The following is an 18,255-nucleotide window of genomic DNA, read 5'->3' on the forward strand; positions in this document are numbered from 1 at the left end:
AGCACTAGCTAAGCTCCCCCCCCCCCTTCCTGTGTTCAGACCAGGTATCTGTTACTAGAGATGGATTGATCATAACAGGCAGTGGGCAGGAGTCTGCAGAGCAGTGAGACACGTTGTGGCCAAGACTATAGAGCTAAATGGTTGTTTTCCATAAATTAAGTGATTCACAAAAATCATAGGAATAATATAGGCCATAAAATGGAGGAAAGTTGTTTAATCAACAGTGACCATTAGACTTACTACAATGCTCTCCCAGTCAGATTAATAAAATAATCTAATATGCATAAGTACTAATGCAACAGGACATTTTACTAGAATCTAAAATACGGTTTCTACAAGATGGCATAAGTGGAACTAGTTGGGTGCCAGGTTATCAAAGTTTCCAGGGCAACTATTTTGTTGCACTGGAAACAATAAAAGTATTGTTATTTTTTATTTGTGCATGCTGTTGTGATGCCTACAGTAATTTTCAGAAACCAACCTCATAAATGTAAAAATGGAAAAAAATAAATAAAAAAACTGTATGAAAGCCATTCCAGTTTACATCCAAATTAAATTATGGAAAACAATGGTAGTAAGGACATAAAACATTCCCAAAAGAAGAAGTGAAAGTCTCAAAGGAATGGGAAAGTGAATTACGGTATGTTCACATCACGGTTTGTCAATACGGAGACAAGATCAGCTGGGGGGAATGAAAACCGGCACTCCCGTACCCTAGCTGGACCAGGCCCGCATCTCATTCATTTGAATGAGCCGACCAAAGTCAGATAGTAACTCCGGTTTGCTCCTTTTTGTCCCGTATCCGGTTTTGTGACCAGACCTTAAACCATAGTATACCACAGTTTTAGGTCCGGTCAAAAAACCAGATACGGGGCTAAAATGAGCTCATTCAAATGAATAAGATGTGGGCCGGTCCCCGTATTGACAAACCGTGGTGTGAACACCTTAGACAGAATTACAAATTAATTCAGTATGTCCCTGAGGATGTTGTGCAGTTTTCTAGTCAGAGAAGGTATTTTTTGTTGCCACCTCTGTTCATGTCAGGAACTATACAGAGCAGGAGAGGTTTAATATGGGGATTTGCGTCTACTCTGGACAGTTCCTGACAAGGACAGAGGTGGCGTCAGCGAGCACTGTGGTCAGACTGGAAAGTATTATACAACTTCCTCCAGGACATCTAGGCAAAAATGTGCCAATCTTTATAACTTTCAATCATCAATTAATTTTGAAACAATTCTGTTTCTCTGATGTATCCCTTTAATATTAGCATTATGATTATTATGAAGTTATTACCTGATTATATTACGAATGGATGACTTTGTAATAATCGATATGTCTAGGAAGAGCATAGACATATTTATGTGGCTATGAACAATAAATTGTATCGCTCCCCCTCTTGCAGTCAGCAGTAAAATTCTTTCTGCAGTTTCTTGGCGCAACTGATACAACTACTGCTGCTTCCAGCCTGCACTGCAGTGAGAGCCAGGATTCCCTAAAGAACATTAGCTCTGCTGAATAGAAAATAAATTGTCTTGAAATTCCAGCCAAGTAAAATAACCTGATAGAAATATAATACCACAGCAGATATGTATGCTAGTAATATAGGAAGAGCTGATCATATGCTTAACTTGTAAACTGTCTCAATGTGTTGAATTGACTTCGTAAGGCAGGTTTTAATATTCGATTTATTTTTAATTTGCTGATATTGTACAGGTGTCTATTAGTCAAGACAAAGCATACACATTAGTAAGTGTTATGGCATTTTAGTTGTCTATTTGCAAAGGTCATGTGTTATTTCTACAATATGGAGAGTATTGTCCATTTTGAATGCAAAAAAATATTGAAATGTTTTATCATAGATTTAAAAATATGTATAGATTCAAAAACACTTTTAAAGCCAAAAACTATATTTAAAGGGGTACTCGGGCGCTAAGACATCTTATCTCCTATCCAAAGGATAGGGGATAAGATGCCTGATCGCGGGGGTCCCGCCACTGGGGACCCCCGAGATCTTGCACGCAGCATCCCCGTTAGAATCAGCCCCCGGTGCGTGTTCGCTCCGGGTCTGATTACTGGCGATCACGGGGACGGGCATTGTGACGTCACGGCTCCGCCCCTGTTAGACGTCACACACCCCCCCTCAATGCAAGCCTGTGGGATGGGGCGTGACAGCTGTCACGCCCCCTCCCATAGGCTTGCATTGAGGGGGGAGCGTGACGTCTCATGGGGGCAGAGCCGTGACGTCACCTTTGGATAGGGGATAAGATGTCTTAGCGCCGGAGTACCCCTTTAACACACTTGGATATAGTACAATACCTTTGCTAAAGCTTGATTCTGGTACAATACTTATGAAGTATGTTTTCTACGGCCATATTTATGCACTAAATTTGGATCTAGCATCAAATACTTGCAGTAAACTTCGTCTGGTACTGTCTCTATGCAGTACACAAGCTTTTGGAAAGTATAAACAAAGTAGCATGCGTCGTATGTCTTAGGGGGATTAAACTGTCAGAGTCACTGGTAGAGAAGGATCTGGGTGTACTTGTAGATCACAGACTACAGAATAGCATGCAATGTCAGGCTGCTGCTTCCAAAGCCAGCAGGATATTGTCATGTATCAAAAGAGGCATGGACTCAAGGGACAGGGACATAATACTCCCCCTTTATAAAGCATTGGTACGGCCTCACCTGGAATATGCTGTTCAGTTTTGGGCACCTGTCCATAAAAGGGACACTGTGGAGCTGGAAAGGGTGCAGAGACGTGCGACTAAACTAATATGGGGCATGGCACATCTTAGCTATGAGGAGTGATTAAAGGAGTTACAATTGTTTAGTCTTGAGAAGAGATGTTTAAGGGGGTATATAATAAACATATATAAGTATATAAATGGCCCATACAAAAAAAAATGGAGAAAAACTGTTCCAGGTTAAACCCCCCCCAAAGGACGAGGGGGCACTCCCTCCTTCTGGAGAAGAAAAAGTTTAGTCTCAAGGGGCGACACGCCTTCTTTACCATGAGAACTGTGAACTTATGGAACAGTCTACCTCAGGAACTGGTCACAGCAGGAGAAATATAAATAATAATAATATAATATAAAATCCCATCCCTTCCCCAATATCGCGCCACACCCCTACCCTTCAATTCCCTGGTTGAACTTGATGGAAATATGTCTTTTTTCGACCGTACTAACTATGTAACTATGTAGGCTTGGTTCTAGTATCAGGCTAGGATTCCACTAAGGTTTTTTCCCACCAGCAAAAAACACCAGAAAAAACTGCCAGGAAAACTGCCACAGTTTTTTTCCTGCATTTTGGCAGCTTTTCTGGCATTTTTCCTGGTGTGTGGAAACAGCAAAATTTGTACTGTAGCCGTTTTTTCACTGTCTTCAGGGTATCACTCCATGGTTCGGAAGCTGAGCACCAGGTCCACAGAGTGTAAGGAGGTGAGGAATGATGTTTTCTATGACGACTCACCTCCATAGTACACAGGGGTGCATAGTGTACCCGTGTATACTATACAGGAGCTGGGAATCCTGTCACCAGACTGACAGGAATCCCTGCTCCTATAGCCCCTTTGGACGGTATACACTATATCCAGCTATCTGTACCTGCATTCCCTGTCCCTGCTGGGTCCGTGTAGCTCTGCCCCCTAGTGATGATGTCAATAGGGGTGGAGCTACAGACGGGAGGCAGATTGGAAAGTATGAGGCTCTGTTCACATTGTACGTTTTGCATAATGTGAACAGACCCTAATGCCGGTGTCTGGACATGCTGAGAGTTGTAGTTTAGCAAAAATTGGGGGCTCTCTGTTTTTGGAAAACATTGCATTTTGGGCGCTCTCCCCAGCGGAGAGCGCCAAAAATGTCCTAACCCATTTTTTGTGTCTCGTTTCAGATCCGTGTATGCAGAGGTTAGCGGCGGATTCGGTGGATTACGACGATGAACTAAATTTTTTTTTTCTTTTAATAAAATGGCTAACATGGGCAGTGAGTGAGTGTTTTTTAAAATAAAATAATTTTAAAAAACACCCCCCCCCCCAAAAAAAAAAAAAAGCATGCACACATAGAGATGTTGTCTAAAAAATTGCTATGAGGCTGGAATTCCACTAAGGTTTTTCACACAAAAACAACCCAAAAAGCCTATTCTGCTGCACAGTGTTTTTTTGGTGAAAGACCTTAGTGGAATTCCAGCCTCAAAGCAATTTTTTTAGACATCTCCCTGTGTGCATGCTTTATCTGATTTATCTTTATCTGATATCTAAGATTTCAATATAATCAGAGGTCTTCAAATAAACTGGGTGGGAGTGGAAGTATGACTAAGTGGGAGTGGAAGTACTCCCGTGGAATTTTTTTATTTTTTTTTAATCAACTGCTGCCAGAAAGTTAAACAGATTTGTAAATTATTTCTGTTTAAAATCTTAATCCTTCCAGTACTTATCAGCTGCTGTATGTTCCACAAAAAGTTATATTTCTTTCTGGAGTTCTTTTCTGTCTGACCACAGTGCTCTCTGCTGACACCTCTGTCTATGTCGGGAACTGTCAAGAGTACAACCAAATCCCCATAGCAAACCTCACCTGCTCTGGACAGTTCCTGATAAGTACTGGAAGGATTAAGATTTTTAAATAGAAGTTATTTACAAACCTTCTGGCATCAGTTTTTTTTTCCACTGGAGTACCCCTTTAAATGTTTAAACTGGATTCGAAACTGGTAGGATAAATCTGATTGAATTAAAATGTGTGGCTATATATGATAATTGAATTGTGTGTCCTCCCCCCCCCCCCATGCATATGCTCATTATTATGTTATTGTTTTAACTAGAAATGAGAGAATTGAAGGTGACAAACCCGAATTCCTTACAAATTTCAGGAAAAGTTTGATTTGCAACAAATGCGAATATTGCCACAATTTTATGGCGCAAATTGTTTCATTAAACTGCATTTACTGCGGTCCAGGCTCCAGGGCATCTAAAATGGTGGATCCACATGTCAGTACATGGGGCAGGGAACGCTAGGAAGGCGGGAAGGGAAGTAAGCAGGATGACCATGAATCACATGCAGGATGCAGCCTATCAGCAGTCAGTCCCCCCTGTGATGTCGCAGTCCTATATATTCGGCAGCCATTTTCTGGCTCGTCATATCATTTATTACACTGCAGAGAGATAGGACGGACATCGCCGTGTATGTTACACAGAAAAGCTTGTTGCAGCAGCGTTTCACCTCCAAGTCACCTCAGTGTTCTGTTGGACACAGAGCACAGCATTTTTGCACAGAAATTAACCCCTCAGTCACTGTGAGCATTGTATTACAGAGAGGGGCAGAGAGCTGTGTGTTGCCTCAGCTGGAGAAAGGTTTTCAGGAGGAGGGAGAATTTTTTTTTTAGGGCAAATCTGTGTGTCTTTGTTCCACAACACTGGTCTGGTGGTTATACTAGTCTGTAGATGGTATAATCCGTACCCAGCAGTCCATTCCTAATAGTATTTGAGAGAGAGTCTTTTTGCAATTTTGGGTTTAGTACACAGTGACTGTGTCTGCAGCACTGTTGTGTACTGCTGGTGTTGTGGGCATTTTTTTTTCCTTTTTAGCATACTGTACGGCATTTTTCTGCCCTCATAAGTTCATACCACATACCTACATCTAATAATATTTTAGGTTTTGATTTTTCGGATACATTCGGCATTCGGGTGTTTGGTTTGATTTTTCGTATACATTCGGTATTCGGGTACATTCAGTAAATCTTTTTATTCTTTTTTGGACTTTAGCGATCCTAAAAAATTATGGAGATACCTTTTTTTATTAAATTTTCGTAGGGTATCATTAAAAAAAATAATAAAAAAGATACAGTAGTGATGAAAAAAATTGTATCTAATGAAATGTATCTTTTTTTATTATGAAATGTTTAATAATTCTTAAACAGGGATCAATTTATGTAAGCGGGTAAAGCACTAAAAATGTAGCCGACAATAATAAAAATGTATTGTGTACGTGTTTTTCACTTTTTTTTTAAACATTTTTTAGGTAGTACTACTACTCCTATCATGGAACACACTGCTCCATGATGGGAGTAGTAGTTAACTGTACTAATTGACAGATCGCTGGGGTCCCTTGCGATCCTCTTGTATAATGTATAGATGCGGCGGATGCTCTTCTCTGGTCCCCTGCACTGCCGTATATATACACATATTCATATCTCCCGCAGAGCTGTGATTGGCCAGATGGTTCAAGCCAATCACAGCTCTCTGTGAGAAATAGGAATATGTGTATATATACGGCCGTGCAGAGGACCATAGGAGAGCGGCCGCCGCATCCCTACATTATACAGGAGCATCACAGCAGGTGTCAGGAGTGATACCCGCAGTGATCTTTCCTTTACTACAAGTACTACTACTCCCAACATGGAGTACACTCGGCTCCATGCTGGAAGCTGTAGTACCTGCATTAATAGACAGATTGCGGCGGTTGTCAGAAGTTACACTCGCTGCAATATGTCTATTAATGCAGGCACTACAGCTCCCAGCATGGAGCAGAGTGTGCTCCATGTTGGGAGTATTAGTACCTGCAGTAAGGGACAGATCCCAGCGGATGTCACTCCTCCTGACACCCGCTGCGATCCTCCTGATGTGAATGTCGGGATCAGCTGTTCTCAAGGCTACAGAGCCGGGAGAACAGCTGACGCTGAGCCGTAGGTATACATCGTATATCTACTACCCAGCAAGAACTTACAATGAGCCTGCAATGTGTATACAGTATACACATTGCTGGCTCACTTAACCCATTGCTGAGCTGTGCGCTATGCGCAAGCCCAGCAAGGAAAGAGTTAACTTACACTGCTGGACAGTGTAGGTTAACCCTTTGGGCGGTATACAATATATACAGCTATCTATAGATAGCTGTATACAGTGTATACAGAAGACAAAGTCTGCTTACTTCCCTCGAGTACCGGGCAGGTCTGTGTAGTTACGCCCCCCTAGTGATGACGTAATTAGGGGCAGAGCTACAGAAGGGAACTAGGCTACTTAATCTGAAGCTCTGTTCACATTGTCCGTTTTGTATAATGTGAACAGACCCTTCTGGCAGTGTCTACCCAGACAGGGAGACTCCAGCTGTTGCTAAACTACAACTCCCAGCATGCCCAGACAGCAAAAAGCTGTCTGGGCATGCTGGGAGTTGTAGTTTTGCACCAATTGGTGGCTCCCTGTTTCGGTAGACATTGCATCATGGGTGCTCTCCCCAGCGGACAGCGCTAAAAATGTCATAACCAATTTTTTTTTCTTCTCGTTTGCTAGCCTAGTTCCCTTCGATAGCTCCACCCCCTAATTACGTCATCACCAGGGGGCGGAGCTACACAGACCTGCCCAGTACTCGAGGGAAGTAAGTGGACTTCATCTTCTGTATACACTATATACAGCTATCTATAGATAGCTGTATATAGTGTATACCGCCCAAAGGTTTAACCTACACTGTCCAACAGTGTAAGTTAACTCTTTCCTTGCTGGGCTTGTGCGTAGCAGACAGCTCAGCAAGGGGTTAAGTGAGCCAGCGATGTGTATACTGTATACACATTGCAAGCTCACTGTAAGTTCTTGCTGGGCAGTAGATATACGATGTATACCTACGGCTCAGCGTCAGCTGTTCTCCCGGCTCTGTAGCCCTGAGAATAGCTGATCCCGACATTCACATCAGGAGGATCGTAGTGGGTGTCAGGAGGAGTGACATCTGCTGGGATCTGTCCCTTACAGCAGGTACTAATACTCCCAACATGGAGCACACTCTACTCCATGCTGGGAGCCGTAGTACCTGCATTAATAGACATATTGCAGGGAGTGTAACTTCTGACACCCGCTGCGATCTGTCTATTAATGCAGGTACTACAGCTCCCAGCATGGAGCAGAGTGTACTCCATGTTGGGAGTAGTACTTGTAGTAATGGAAAGATCTCTGCGGGTATCACTCCTGACACCCGCTGTGATGCTCCTGTGTAATGTATGGATGCGGCGGCTGCTCTCCTATGGTCCCCTGCACGGCCATATATATACAAATATTCCTATTTCTCACAGAGAGCTGTGATTGGCTGGAACCATCTGGCCAATCACAGCTTTGCGGGAAATATGAATATGTGTATATATACGTGAGTGCAGGGGACCATAGAAGAGCGGCCGCCGCCGCATCTATACATTATACAAGAGGATCGCGAGGGACCCCGGCGATCTGTCAATTAGTAAATGTAACTACTACTCCCATTATGGAACAGTGTGTTCCATGCTGGGAGTAGTAGTACTACCTAAAAAAAATAAAAAAATAAAATAAAAAAAAGTGAAAAACACGCACACACTACTTTTTTTTATTATTGTCGGCTACATTTTTAGTGCTTTACTCACTCACATAAATTGATCCCTGTTTAAAAATTTATAAACATTTCATAATAAAAAAGATACATTTCGTTAGATACAATTTTTTTCCATCACTACTGTATCTTTTTTTTTTTTCCAATATAGACTTTTATTAAATTTTCAACAGGATAATGTAAGATAAACAACGGTTATACAACATTCAAGTGTAAATATAACATGTCAGAGTTACACAGCTTGATATATAAGAAGAAAAATAAATGTGTCCATGTCCCAGCACTGTTAGAATCAGAAGCGTGCCCAGGGGATCGGAGTCAAGGCACAAAGTAATGTAAGGTAGACTGAGATATCGGGCACGTATAGCACTCTCAGCTGTAGGTAATTACATGTCAATCAGGGTATAAACAAGGCTGGTTGAGAGCGGAAACAGAATAGGTATTACTGAGTTATCATTAAGTAGTGTGTGGGTAAATGGACTAGGGTGTTGCCACATGTGTAGTTTTAAGGAAAGCAAAAAAGAAGTGATGAGTCAGAGATGGAGAGATAAAAGGAAAGAGAGACAGGGGTAAGAGTGATAGGAAGAAAGGTGGTGAGAATAGGCACAGGAGCGGAGTTACGGAATTGAAAAATTGACCTGACGGGTCGAAACGGACCAGGAACACCCCAAGCCACCAAGGTCATCAAGTCAATTAATAGGAGAAGGGGGAAGGATACAGTCAGGTCAGCTTTGGGGGGGGGGGGGTTAGGTTACTTATGTCAATGGTGCGTTATAGGGGAGGGCGTTTAAACAGCTATGGCGGTGAAGCGGCTAGGTATATTTGAGCATAGGTCGTAGAGGACGTAAAGGCCATTCAAGGTGACCAAGTCAGGGAGAACCTATGTATCTGTTTTGGGGATTCTGCCAGTAGTTCCTCCATTCTATGTAGGTGAGATAATTCTTGGAGCCAGGATGAGATAGTAGGAGCAGTATGTGATTTCCACAATCTTTGTATCACTGTCCTGGCCGCCAAGATTATGAAGTTGATTAGGCGTAAGGAGGGTCCAGGTATCCCTGTGGGCAATATTGAGAACAGTAGGGGTTCAGGCCTGCACTGGAGAACCACCGATGTAATGTGGGTTATGAGGGAGAGAATTCTAGACCAGAAGGTCGATAGTATGGGGCACGTCACCCAGATGTGAAGCATAGTGCCTTTTGCGTCAGAGCATCTCCAGCAAAGGTCCGAGGTCCCCGGGTAGATTGTGGCTAGTAGAGCTGGCACCCGATACCATCTTGAGAGGATCTTAAAATTGATTTCCTGGGCTTTGCAGGAGATTAATGTGGAATGGCAACGGGCAAGAGCGGTCTTCCAATCTATTTCCGAAATTGGTTGGCCTATCTCCTTCTCCCAGCTCCCTCTAAAGGGTAAGGGTGTGGGGGAGAGTGCTTTCAAAACTAGTGGGTAGAGTACACTGATGGTGCAAGGTAAAGGGGTAGGTAGGAGACATAACGTCTCAAACTGAGAGAGGCTTCTATGGAGGTTGAGGGTGAGTTTGCTCGAAGTGTAGAAATGTCTGAGCTGTGTGTATTGGAAAACATGTATAGGGGATGTCATCAAGGGGTTTGATTGACGTGTCTGAGAGGAGGGATCGGAACGTAACATTGTCTCTACTGTGTAGCCCTAGTAAAGATGAGCAAGATTGGGCCGGGGGAAGACAGGGTTGTTAAAGAGGGGCATGAGTGGGCCATCTCGAGTGAAAAAGGCTCGTCTGGAGGTGTAGAGGGATTTGGTGAGGTATATTGAAGATAGGACTGGTGGAAGCAAGTCTGCTGGATGGGGACGCAGGGGCCCGCGAGGACTACACAGGAATGCTTTCAAGTCACACCCTATTGTTTCAGACTCAAGCGTTATCCATTGTTTATCAGTGGGGTGATGATAGCAATCTAGGATCCGTGTTAGGATAGTCGCCAGATAATAGGAGTGTAAGTCAGGTAGCGCTAGTCCACCCTCGTGTTTCCGTTTGAACAATGTGTGCCTGGTTATCCTGTGATGTTTGTGCGCCCAAATGAAGCCGGATTGCATGGCTGCGAGGACCTTGGAAAAGTGACGAGGAAGAATCACTGGTAGGCAGGAAAAGAGGTAGAGAAGTCTGGGTAGAATGTTCATTTTATATATGTTAATTCTGCCCAACCAGGAGAAGTCTTTCCTCTCCCACTTTGCAAGATCTGCACGGATCGTCTGGAGAAGCGGGGGGTAATTAAGTCGGAAGGCGTGAGACAAGTTAGATGGGACCTGTACAACTAGATAGGTTATGGATGTAGATTGCCATTTGAACGGGTATGAGGATTTGAGAGATTGTACAACATTGGGAGGAAGCGTGATATTCAAGGCTTCGCATTTCAACATGTTTAATTTATAATTGCTACAGGAGGAGAAGCTTTTGATCGCGGCCAACAGGAAGGGGAGGGAGATGAGAGGGGAAGAGAGGTAAAGCAGTAGGTCATCGGCAAATGCAGCACATTTACTATGGGACATAGGCAAGGAGAGGCCCCTCACATCTGGGTTCCGTCAGATATCCACAAGGAGGTGTTCCATACAGAGGATATATAGGAGTGGAGAGAGAGGGCATCCTTGTCTCGTGCCATTGCATAAGTCAAATGGAGCCGATAGTTGTCCGTTGATCCTATCTTGGGCTTGGGGACGTGTATATAAAGCTCCTATACGGGAGAGCATGCAAGGGCCTAGACCTATCTGGGCCAGAGATGAATTCATAAAGTCCCAGTCCACCCGGTCAAAGGCTTTCTCCGCATCCAAAGACAGGAGGAATAGGGGTATATTCCATTTACGTGCACTTTGAATGACGTGCGGAGGGTGTTGTCTCTGGCCTCTCGACCTCTAATGAATCCCACTTGATCCGGGTGGACTAGGAGCTTCATATATGGGGTCAGTCTATTGGCTAACAATTTCGCATACAGTTTAGTATCTGAGTTTAGGAGTGAGATGGGTCGATAGCTCGTGCAGAGCATGGGATCTTTCCCTTCTTTTGGGATGACTGTAATGAATGCTTTTAGAAAGGATGTGGGGGGGGAGGGGTAGAGGCCGCGATGGAGTTAAAGGCATCAAGTAGATGGGTGGCAAGTTGTTCTCCAAGAAGCTTATAAAATTTGGCTGAATAACCGTCTGGGCCGGGGCTTTTACCAGCTGGCAGTGACGCTATCGTGGATAAAAGTTCCTCCCGAGAGAAAGGAGTCTCCATCATTAGAGCGACTTCTTCTGGCAGTTGGGGTAGGGCTGTACGTGCTATATATTGGTTGAATATTGATGTCTCAGAGGTAAGGTCCGGGTTTGGTTTCGGGAGGTTGTATAGTGAATTATAGTAGTCCTGGAATGAGTGTAGAATATCTGACGTGAGATGTGAGATATTGCCATGCCGGGACTTTATGGACGAGACGAACAGTGTGGATTTTCAGGTTTTGATAGCTCTAGCCAGTAATTTTCCAGACCGGTTACCCCATTCCTAGAATAGCTTCCCCGTTAACTGTCTATAATGCCGATGTTTGGCATTCATGAGTGCCAGTAAGTCTGTGCATACCTTGATGAGATAACTATAGTCTAAGTCTTGCTGGGTGCGTTTATGTAGAGATTCAAGAGTGTGTAGTTGTGTCTGGAGTGCTAGGTATTTTGCCGATGCCTCTCTCTTCAGCCAGGCTCCGTGCCTCATAAGGACCCCCCGAAGGACACATTTCAACGACTCCCATTTCACCATGGATGAGGAAGAGTCCTCTGCATGGACAGAAAGAAAGTTTGAGATGGTGTCTCCAAGTTTTTGGAGACACAATTCATCCGAGAGTAAGGATTCATTGAGACGCCAAGTGGCATGGGGCCTGGCTGAAGTCTGGATGGAGATCGTGCAGAACACGGGAGCGTGGTCGGAAAGAGTCGTTGTACCTATCAATGAGTGTAGGATGGAGCCGAGGAGGTAGTGGGGGCAGAAAAAGTAGTCCAACCTGCTGTACATTTGTTTGGCATGGGAGTAAAAGGAATAATCCCTATCCTGGGGATGTAGTGTTCTCCACGTATCGCAGAGCTGGAGTGAGTGAAGCTTCCTTCTCAGAGCTCTGAGTTTCGAGTGAGAGATGTACGAGGATCCCGTGGACGTGTCGTCCTGGGGGAAGAGTGGGACATTAAAGTCACCACCCAAGATTATCGTACCTGTTGCAAAGGATTCGAGTGACTCGAGAATCCCATGGAGGAATGGGATTTGGTCCCTATTTGGTGCATAAATGTTTGCGAAGGTAAATTTTCGGTCTTGTAGGTCACAGTTCCCAAACACATAACGTGAGAGGGGGTCTATTTTAGAGGATGTGATCTTAAGGGGGAGCGATCTGTGGAAGGCTATTGATGTGCCTTTAGAGCGAGAGTCTGGGTTAGTACTGTGTAGCCATGTCTGGAAGTATTGGGAAGGGAGCTTGGGGACGTGTCCCTCCTTGAAGAGTGTTTCTTGCAGGAAGATGACATGTACCCTTTGCCTGTGAAAAGAATATAGGAGTTGGGCCCTCTTCTCCGGGGTATTAAAACCTTGGACATTGAGGGAGGCTAATTTAAGGTCAGTGGTCATAGTCAGTCAATGTCTGTAAGGGCCACTTACCTCGATCGGCAGGGGGTCCTGGTCCGCCCGATCCGCTAGTCAAGTTGTAGAGTTGAGCGAGAGTCCTGTGAAAGAGAAAAAGACAGAAAGCAGGAGTTAGGAGGAAGCAGCGGAAGGTAGGAGGGAAGTTCCCATAAGGAAATGGGGACGAAGGGGCTATAAGATGGGCCATAAGGGCCAATGTTAGGATGGGTCCAGGCCAATCCAGAGACTAATGGGGGAATGTGGAAGAAACACCAGAGGTGTACCACTAGAGTAATTGGAGCCTAAGTCGCCAGTCTGACCAACTAATACGCTCGTAGGATGGCCCACCGTATAAAAGGATATCATGTCGGTGGGCCATACAAGGCAAATGTGTCAGGCCGAGATGAATCATCAGATCCACTCGTGAAATAGCGGTAATATGGGAGGAATATAACAGTTACCATATATGAACATCTAAGAAACACATTATTAAACAATGCTTGAAATTTGCAGGTGGCAAGTAGCCGAGCAATCCCAGAGGAGGTATGGTAACCCATGTTTTTAAGGTTCATTTAAGGTCATTGAAAATCTTTTGTAGAGTAGAGGAGATGTCTTGGGGAGCAACCGATTCTGGAAGTCCCTTGAGTCTTATATTATTCCTTCTATTCCTATTATCAATATCATCAAGGTGGGCAATCTCAGCTGCTTGATGCAAGGATAGATTCTTGAAGACATATGAGTTGGTCGGTGACAGTAGTGCGGAAGATCTCTAGTGTCTCTACTTTTTCTTTTAATAGCTGTACGTCATTTTTTACTGGTTTGAGGTCGTGACGCCAGGCTTGGCGTAGGTCAGTAGCCAGAATTTGTAAGTCAGATTTTGTGGGTAGTAGGGCTTGTAAGGCCTGTAATCCAGAATTTGTAAGTCATATTTTGTGGGTAGTAGGGCCAGTAAGGCCTGTAATTCAAGGTGTTTCTTTAAGGTGTTTGAGGCCATTTCAGGGGTCGGTAAAGACGGGTCAGCTGAGGGTGTGTATCTTGTTTCTGAGTGATCTGAGGTACGAGACCTGCGTCTGTTAAATCTGCGGTCAGTTATAGTATCATCTGATGAGGAATGGTCGGCATGTAGCTGTGACGCAGTTGATACTTTCTTAGGTGTCTTGAATAAGGTATTTTTGGCAGGTGGACTAGCACCCCAATAGTCAGGGGGTTCACTGTCGTCTGATGAGTCATGAACATCACTGTCAGGAAGCGGGTTAGTTGTGTCCATGGCATCTGCCCAGGATAGGGCATCTATAGCTGGTGGGCCAGGGACTGTCGGCTGGATTGGGGAAGGCTGGTGATGATGAGCCTTGGAGCTGGGACTATCAATGGTGACATTGCAAGTGTTACTTTGGGGGTTAACAGTGGCTGGAGAGTGGAAGGGCAATATCCCAGCGTCATTGGAGCCCATGGGGGCCGTGTGGGGCCCAGAAGGGGCATTCTGGGGAGGTTGGCGCGCTGACCCTTTCACTGCTGGATGCAATTCTCCATCAGGTGTCATGTCCTGGGGGGAGGGGAGAATAGAGGCAGTCATCGCTGCCAGTGCTATAGGGTCCTTCAGGGCCTGTGGTTTTCTGGGGGGTGAAAATAGGGCTCGCTCACCTCCTTGAAGTCCAAGGGTCTTTGCGGAGGGACCTCCACTCCCAGGCACCGTGGCGGGAGCCCGGGAGGAAGTCTCGTCCCCGTGTGAAGGCCGGAGCTGTGTCACATGCATGCTCCTTCCGGCCATGCGCTGGGGGGGCGCGTTCAGCGGCCTCTCCGGCTGTGTCTCTGCGAGCACCGGTGTTGGAGAGTGGCCGGGTGAGGGCATCGGTGCCGTCCCGTTCGGGCGCTGCTCGTGACCGGAGGTGAGAGCTGGGGCTGAGGGGTTGGGATACGCCCCCTCCATTGTAGTCTCGGAGCTGTGGTTCGGAGGCTGCGGAGTAGCTGAAGGCCATGCTATGGCTCCAGAGGGTTCTCTCTTGATCAGGTAGGCGAGAATCTTGTCGGTACTGTCCCTGGGGGTTTGGGTCTGCTGCTTAAGGTGTTTCCTTCGGAGTCTGCCTCCCATAACAGATTAAGGAGCCCTTATTACAGCGGTCCAGGCGGGAGCTCTCAATCCATGCGGCTCATCTCCAGCGTGCCAGGCCACGCCCCCTACTGTATCTTTTTTATTATTTTTTTGTTATTAGAATGAATTCTTTACGTTCGTTTATAGATGACGAATGCATTAGTTATTTACCGTATGCATTCGGTAAATAACGAATACATTCGTTATTTTGCTATTCGTATTATCGTGGCTATTCGGGAATGTTCAAAATATGTTTTCGTGCATTCGGATCCGAATGTCTGAAAACGGTAAAATACGGTAAATTAGACATTCGTGCCGAACCGAATTGCACATATTTAGTGTATTATTTTGTACCTGTTAATTAGTGATGAGCAGCATTGCCCATATTGATATTTGCAACATTTCGCAAATATATAGACGAACATTCGTCCTATATTCCCGAATTTCGTGTATTCTTTATATTTGCATATTCACATATGTGAATATTCGCATATGTGAATATTCGCATATTCGCGTATTCGAGGAAGAAAACAGTGAGGGGGTGGGCAACTATTGGTTGCTAGGGATGTTGTTGATAACCTCTGACAAGTGTATGTGCATAATTTTAAGTGGCCCACAAGTGAAAAGAAGGTATATGCAAATATTCACATATGCAAATATGCACATATGCAAATATCCGCAATTTCGAATATATAGCGAATATATTCCCAATATTCACGAATTTGCGATATTTGCGATAAAAATTTTAAATGTGAATATTCGCGCCCAACACTACTGTTAATCTGTCAAGGTCCTACATACTGTGAAAGGACAGCCAAAAGTAACCGCCAACAGTAGCACATTTTTCTGCCCTCATAAGCACAGCGTATTGTAGCACATTTTTCTGCCCTCATAAGTGCATACCACATACGTACATCTAAGTGGTGTACTATTTTGTACCTGTTAATCTGTCAAGGGCCTAGATAATGTTAAAGGACAGCCAATAGTACACACCTGCTGCTGTTTAAGCGTAGTGAAGGGTATTGTACTCCCCTCATATACGCAATAAGTATGTCAGGCAGAGTAGTGCCAGGATGTGCACTGTGGAGTGGCAGAGGCCTAAAATTATCAGGCACAGGTAACAGCAGAGTAGAGGCGTGTGGCAGCCGGCATCACAGCGAGAGGTCTGAGCTCCCGGTGTCAGCCAGCAGTCGTGACGCGACCAGGAACCCAGCAGCCATGATTGATCGGTTCACTCGTTTATCCACTTCATCCCAAGTGACATCTGACACCCCCAGTGAACAGTTGGTGGATAACTCAGACTCAACCCTCAGTTGGCATGGCCCTCATGCTGCTGCTGCCACCTCAAGTCTCTGTCATTGTGATGCTCTATGGTCTCCTCATGCTAATGCAACCACTTCCAGGCTTTTTCATTGTGCTGCTCTATCGTCTCCTCTTGCTATTTCTACCACCTCCAGGCTCAGTCATTTTGCCGCCACATGGTCTCCTCATGCTGATCCGGCCACTTCCAAGCTCTCTAATTGTGCTGCTCTATGGTCTCCTCATACTGATGCTGCCACCTCCAGGCTCTCTCATTGTGCTGCTCTATTGTCTCCTCATGCTGATGCTACCACCTCCACGCTCTGTCATTCTGTCACCATATGGTCTCCTCATGCTGATGCTATTACCTCCAGGCCCTGTCATTGAGCCACCATATGGTCTCCTCATTTTGATGCTGCCACCTCCAGGCTCTCTAATTGTGTTGCTCTATGGTCTCCTCAGGCTGATGCTACCATCTCCAGGCTCTCTTATTGTGCTGCCATGTATACTGCAAAACATAATTAAGGTGCTGATCCCCAGTTTCAGAAATTCCTCTGCATTATGGTCATTTTCAGGACTCCTGAAGCTGTTGCTGCCACCTCCAGGCAGTCTCATTCAGCCACTATATGGTATCCTCATGATTCAGCCACCTCCAGGCTGATCCATTCAGCCACTATATGGTCTCCTCATGCTGCCACAAACTCCAGGCAGTCAATCAGCCCTTATATGGTCTCTCCTCATGCTTCAGCCACCTCCAGGCTGGGCCATTCAGTCACTATAGGGTCTCTTCATGTTGCCACAAACACCAGGCTGTGCCATTCAGCCACTATATGGTCTCCTCATGCTTGAGCCACCTCTAGACTGTGCCATTCAGCCACTATATGGTCTCCTCATGCTTCAACCACCTCCAGGCTGTACCACTCAGCCACTATATGGTTTCCTCATGCTTCAGCCACCTCCAGGCTGTGCCATTCTGCCACTATATAGTCTCCTCATGCTTGAGCCCCATCTAGGCTGTGTCATTCTGCCACTATAGGGTCTTCTCATGATTCAGCAACCTCCAGGCTGTGTCATACAGCCAATATATGGTTTGCTCATGCGGCTGGGCCTTGGCCTTTGCCTAAAAATATTTTATGGTAGCACTAGCTACCATAAATCTTCAATTTAAATTTCAAAATTCCTCTTTTAATCTTGGGGATTGTGAAGCCCTATTGTCTACTCATGCTGTGGCCAGCTCCAGGCTGTGTCATTCAGCAAGCATATAGTCTCCTCATGATGCCAACACCTCCACGCTGTGTTATTTAGCCACTTCATGGTCTCCTCATGCTGCCAACACCTCCACATTGTGTCATTCAGCCACTATATGGTCTCCTTATGCTGTCAACACCTTCACACTGTGTCATTCAGCCACTATATGGTCTCCTCATGCTTCAGCCTCATCCAAACTGTGTCATTCAGCCACTATATGGTCTCCTCATACTGCCAACACCTCCACGCTGTGTGATTCAGCCACTATATGGTCTCCTCATGCTGCCAACACCTCCGTGCTATGTCATTCAGCCACTATATCAGGGATAGGCTAACTTTTGGTAGTGCTGTGCCCCCCCAAAAAATTAGAAGTCACTTGGCGTGACGGAAATATGGGTGTGACTTTATTATGGGTTTGGCTTACTGTGGGAGGAGTTTGTGGGGATGTGGCTTGTCACAGGGTAAGTGGTTTTTTTTTTTTTTTCTGAATGTTTCCAATATATTGTCCTTGCTGTAAGGAACTTACAGTGAGGACAATAGAAAGAGAGGGAATTGCCCACAACAGCCAAAAGTGGTTAGCATGAATAAGCATTTTAATTCAGACCCCAGAATCAGACCCCACCATAAAACAAACCCCAGAATCACACCTGAGTATCACTGCCCTACATAATACAGACCCCAGAATC

The 18,255-nt window shown here is 45.1% G+C and overlaps 1 long non-coding RNA gene across 1 annotated transcript in view; it reads right to left on the reverse strand.

Annotated features, from left to right (window-relative positions):
* Positions 1-18,255, reverse strand: part of LOC130277709 (uncharacterized) — a 103,884-nt gene that overhangs the window by 55,871 nt on the left and 29,758 nt on the right. The window contains exons 3-4 of the long non-coding RNA XR_008845542.1: positions 12,970-13,034; positions 5,632-5,763 (exon numbers count right to left, since the gene is read on the reverse strand). This is a non-coding gene — a long non-coding RNA (uncharacterized LOC130277709). The remainder of the gene's footprint in view (positions 1-5,631; positions 5,764-12,969; positions 13,035-18,255) is intronic.

Source organism: Hyla sarda, chromosome 6 (assembly GCF_029499605.1).
Source record: "Hyla sarda isolate aHylSar1 chromosome 6, aHylSar1.hap1, whole genome shotgun sequence".
Lineage (NCBI taxonomy): Eukaryota > Metazoa > Chordata > Amphibia > Anura > Hylidae > Hyla > Hyla sarda.